The following is a 6000-nucleotide window of genomic DNA, read 5'->3' on the forward strand; positions in this document are numbered from 1 at the left end:
TTTATCCTGACACCTAAAGCCGACGTTAATGTATTCGATTTCCGCGGAAAGCCTTAAGAAGAAAAAAAAAGCTGAGCACAAACGCATCTGGTAGAGCACTCACGAAAACGTGGTGTATCCGAACGGCCGAGGGATCGTGCCGGTTTCGAGGTGCCACCCGAGCCTGCGCCGACTTGCCGCTGGATTCTTCGAACACGTGTGCCGCGACGGTCGGTATCCGTCGCCTGAGCCGGCCAAGCTACGCCACATCTCGCGTCACTTGCCAACCAATCAGGTTCCGGTTAGAAACCGTATTGCGAGCCAATCGAGCGTTAAAAGAAAAAAAGTAACAGAAATCGTTTCTTTCCACCTCCTTTCTTTCGTTCGTTGTTCTTTCTTTTATTTTTCTCTCAATCTGGATGGACTGGGTAAACTTTCACGCACCTTGCAGCGAGGTTCTCGCTTACAGGTAAGGGAGCCGCCCTGCTGTTGGCGCGCGGGCAATCTCCAGCTGCGATCAGTTTGTGGTCCCGTCTTCAAGGCCAGGTGCGACGGCGCGGTTAAAGGCGGAGGGTCTCTGAGAGGGTGATCGCTCTCGCTACTGTCCTTGCCGAACGCCTCGCGTCACTCTCAAAACATCTCTCAATTCCGTTATCGCGCGCTGAAGTGAACTACCCCCACACTGCGTGGTTTCGCGGAGCGTATAAAAAAAATACCACGAATAAATGCATTCCACTTGTCGCAGCCCCCGCGCTCGTGCAATAGTGCAATAGGTGACGGTTGCGAGAAAACCGCAATACAATACAGTGAAGAGCTGGAGAAGCAATCTAAGCATTGCTCACACAATGTCGAGTGCGAGTCGAGATTGTGCAGTGAAGAAATCGCGTCTTCTCCCCGCGGGGAGCTGTTACACGAAGATTACTTCGTAAGAAGTTCGAGAAGTCGGTAAAGAATCCCCGGGATACATTCACGAATCGAGGCGACGTTTCGAAAGTGACTCGTCTTTTATTTTATTGCGAAATAACACGTGTTTCCTATCTCTTTTGCCTGAGGTACGAAATGCCTGACCCGCGTTTTCTTTTCGGAAAATAAATCTGTACCTACTGCAGTGGTTGGGTCGCACCACTCCTCTCTTTTCATATTAAGATCAATCACTACTGCGATGCCTTTGTTGGGCCCCCATTTTTTTTTTTCTCTCTGGAAGCTAGCAGCTATAGAGATGATGTGGTTACATTCCAAGACCAATTTCTTCGGGCTACTGATCCACAAACTCAGTAAGTGAAATACGTCTTTGACTGGTAGATAGGGTGTTTCGTAATAAACGCGGGTCTAGAGTAATGTAGTCATTATTTCAGAATACGGCCTTTCTATAGCGCTCCGCTGCTTACGCCATTCTACATTTCTAGCAAGTTTATGGGTCCTAGAGTTTGTTTGTTTTTTTCGTTTTGTCTTGCTTGGCGCAACATAAGAATCCGGCTGTAGAAATGAGATGAAAAGACAAACGGACGCACAGCCCCAGCGGAATCCCCTGTTCAAGAATTTTTCATTTCTTCAAGCTTTCATCTTTCCCTAAGCTTCTGCCTTCTTTGGATTTCCATTTACAATCCTGGCTGATAGAGTTAAAGCGAGAGCGGAGTAGTGGAAAGGCCAGGTACGTTAATAAGATCACAATATCGTGTTTACCCGCCACAGTGGTCTAGTGGTTATGCTGCTCGATTGCTGACACGAAGGTCGCGGGATCGAACCCCAGCCGCGGCGGTCACATTTCGATGGAGGCGAAACGCTAGAGTCTCGGGTACATAAATTTAGGTGCACGTTAAAGAACCCCAGGTGGTTTAAATTTCTGGAGCTCTACTATACGGCGTCCCTCATAATCATATCATGGTTTTCGGACGTAAATCCCCATCGGTTATTATTGTAACCATAATATCCTGTTTTCCGCCATGCGCTGTAAAATGAAAAGTGGGAGAATTAAAACCAAGGAAGAGAGAAAGAATATTAGAACGTCGATGGGAAAGAAACACGCCGAAGTGTGTTGTCTTATGCCCTGGTAGTTGGTTGTAGGAAGAGTACAATCTGCTGTGCCGGCAGTCGGTATAGAGCACCTTTTGGAGTTCTGTTCACGGAATGACGGTGACCAGCGAAGCGCTTCTCTGGTCAAACACTGATAGCACTCCAATGAGTGTATAGGATACGTACGGAACACCTTGAGCAAACCTAGTGTGTTGGTTGTTTAAGGGTTTACGGAAGACGTCCGATAACTGCCACTCCTTAGCAGTTGCATTGAGTGTCACAGCCAGGGGCGGAGCGGCGGGGGGGGCGGGGGCTGCCACCCTCCCACTTGCACCTCACCCCCAAGAGCAAAGATATTCAAAACATAGCGCATAAGTTCCCATCGCCCCTGTCTCCCTGAAGGAACGCACTTGATATGGTGACAATGGCGGAAAACATCGCGAAAACACCGCGTGTGGTTGTTGTTCTCATTGCTGCGATTGAAGGAGCTAAATCCGATGTATCAAGAGATCATTCTCAAAAGCCTATTTTCTATGTCCACTGCAAGATGAAGTCCACTCCCAGAGCTTTCCAACTACGTCAGGTTTGCGCTAGCTGATTGTACACTCTAAGAAAAAAAAAAAAGAAGTGTCTTTTGGCTCTCTTTTTGTAAGTTCTGACTTGCCACATGTACAGCTATTTATACACTTGGATCTATCTACTTTGGAAAGACTCGTTAACTCTCGCCAAAATAGAGTTAACGTGTCTCTTCAAAGAGAGTAGTCATATATGTGGCAAGTCAGGACACAAGAAAGAGTCAAATGACTCTTTTTGTTTTCTTAGAGTGTAAGTTACGCCCGTAAATTTTCTAACTCCGTCACATCGCGTACTTTTCCTTTTGCTCCCTACTGCGCTTCCTATGACTTGATTCCGATTAGGATCATCTAATAACCACCGGCTATCTGCCCTGCGCATTTCATGTACTGGCCAACTACACTATTTTTAACGTCGACAATACCAAATGGCCCCTGTTCGCTCTCTAATGCATACCGCTGTCTTCCTGTCCCGTATGTGAGCTCCACTCACTGAAACTTTTTCGCGACGCCGTCGCTTTACTTTTGTTTTGTTTGCTTTTTATGCAGCCGGTCGACTGCTGTTTTTCTCCGCGAAAGCGTTCGTGACCTGACTTTTATTAAAAGGCTGCAGGTGTTTCCCTGAACCAATACTGCACTCACTGGAATTCAGCCGAAAATGTTTTTGCCGTCAAGTTTTGCTTTGCAATCGAATTGCCACTCGTCTGAGCATTTTTTCCCTCTTTCTAATCGCAACATGCATCAGCGTCTACAAAAACTAACCCTTAGACTTTATTCGCGATCGTGAACTCATTTGCTTCTGCGAAATGCTCCTTTAAATTGGTTCTAAGAAACACGTTGCCCTTACGAAGACTCGTAAGGTTTCATGCGCCCTCCCATTCGGTGAAATTATTTCAAGAGAGACTGATTCTGAATTGGATATTTGGTGCCGACGAGGTCAAAGCAGTAGAACTAACGCGTACGTCACGTATGGCTAGTGGTCGCGACAGCCTTTGCTGTTCGTCATACGGTCCCTTGCTTTTGTGACGTAAGATTAGAATAATTACATAGGGGCCACCACAGTTGCGAGAAGCCAATGACATTGTTCTAAGACTAAAGACAACTACCTCTGCGATATTTAGACGCTGTAGATGACTGGTGGGCTGAGATTAACGATACGAGCTGCGGCATCGTGCGTCAGGTTTTAAGCATGTCCCAAAAGTTCGTGCACTACATTTTTTTTTTCATTACACAATTACACCCACAAAATATTCCGATAATGTAGACCTGTTCACCTGTTCTATAGCTGGAATTCTCCTTGCAAATCTTCTTCTGTTAAGCGCTTCAATGCACCCATGTCTTCATCAGATACCCGAAATTCACTTTACTGAGCACCAGGGCTGGGCAGTATCGCGATACAAGAGTATCGCGATAGTATTTCAGAGATACTTTTGAGTATCTGTATTTCTGTATCGAGATACATTTGAAAAATGTATTTGTATCTCAGTAGTGAAATACATTTACGATGTATCGCCTGTATCGCGATACTATGCTGGACACGGGTACCTCGTTACATTGTTTTTTTTTGTGTCGGAAATGAGTTGAGGCGTGTTTCCAATAGGGGTATGGCGTTTTTTTCCTTTTTTTTGCCAAGACAAGCAAAGGTGCGCCGCCGGTCGCCGACAGATAGGGCGGCGATGGTTACCGCTCAAGCTCAGAATGGTTCATGTGCTAAAGCGCGCGACGCCGCAGACGGTAGAATCACGAGGGCAGTGTTGGCGGCCTCTGCCGACGAAAGTCGCTGTCTCTCAAGGTCAGTGCAGCGCGCCTAATTTTTTTCGAGTGGCAAGCTATTACTTCGCGAACCCCCCGCGCGGTACCGCCTTGGAACAAGCTTTGCAATGCTTCGCGGGCGTTCAGTTCTCAAAGCGGCGACACTTCCAAAAGCAGTTCCCGTAGTCGCGGCCGAAGTGACTAGAAGATGGCTATCTTTGACGCGCTTTCAGCCACCTCTCCAATGTCAGGGTGCGTTCCTAATTGATTACATGCGTGAAACGGTCTTTTGCGGTAGCAGGCTCCCCCACCGCCGGAGCCGACTTCGCCTGTTGCGGCTTTCTGAAATGGGTGCTGGTAGCGTCGGTGGTGGTGACAGCTTCACTGAAGGCGACAGGGTCAGAGGCTTAGGATTCCGAAGATGGGGACAGACGTCGGATTCTGAACAGTCAGAACAACCCAAGTGAGGGCGGAAGCGTTTCGGTATCTAGATGATCCGAGAATAGATATCGCCACGCTGCAGGGCAATCCGGCTATGAAGGCGATATTTATTCACTATAACACGAATTTGTGCTCGCCTTCAGCGGTAGACAGACTTTTTTCTTTCGTGAGTCTTGTGCTGAGGCTGATCCGACGCTGTTAGAAGACAGCCTATTTGAGAAGCCTACACAGCAACCTTCTCAGCAAAGCAGATCTGATGTGCAAAGTAAATGCATACTTTTTCTCAATTCACTGGTGTTCATTAGTGATTCGATTGATTTGCTTAAAGTGTGCTATGTCTAGCATAGCTTAGTTTGTTCGCCAAGTATGTCGAATTCGGTGTCCAATCCTTGTTACTGTTGCTGTAAAATCGTGTATTTTTATTGCAATTGATACTTGTAATTATGTCAATATTGCTAATTATGTACTTTGTCCAGCCCCTCCCCTGCAATGTCTTAATGGCGCTGAGGGTACTGTAATAAATAAATAAATGAACTGAACGTTTCGATGCGCTGTAACCGTAATTACAACATTATGCTGAACTAATAAGTGTCTTTGCGTAGTATGAGCATCCTTCAAATAAAAAAAGTATTCCAGTATCTGTATCGGTGTAACTGTATTCCGGAATACTTTTTTCGTCTTATTGCTAAAGTATCTCCGAAATATCCCGTTACGTTAAAAGCAAATGTATCTCAGTACCTGTATTTCAGGGGCGTAGCCAAGGGGGGGGGGGGGGTTGGGGGGGTTCAAACCCCCCCCGAAATTTTTCAGTTTTGCTTCCGTATATAGGCACGCACACATACAAACGCACGCACGAACATACATAAAGTATGGTTGAACCCCCCCCCGAAAAAAATTTCTGGCTACGCCCCTGCTGTATTTTACGCTTCCAGTTCATGTATTTCGATATCTCTATTCCGGAATACTTTTCTGAGTATCTCTGCCCAGGCCTGCTGAGCACCAATCTTCCCGTGCGAAACAACGAGAAAAAAAATCACGCCATATCCACGGAATGAATGATGATAAGTGGGCGAAGCTCGAGAGGGGGAGATCATCGGTAAACCGTAACTCTCCCGTGAAAGTTAGCCCATTACATCATTAGAAAGACGTAAGACTGTGCGTATATTATACAAAATCAACTTTTATTTTGTTCTTGTTCGTTTGTTATTTCGTTTCTTCGTTTGTTCTTTTCATTTCGTCGTTG

The sequence above is a fragment of the Rhipicephalus sanguineus genome, chromosome 5 (assembly GCF_013339695.2).
Source record: "Rhipicephalus sanguineus isolate Rsan-2018 chromosome 5, BIME_Rsan_1.4, whole genome shotgun sequence".
In the NCBI taxonomy this organism is placed as follows: domain Eukaryota; kingdom Metazoa; phylum Arthropoda; class Arachnida; order Ixodida; family Ixodidae; genus Rhipicephalus; species Rhipicephalus sanguineus.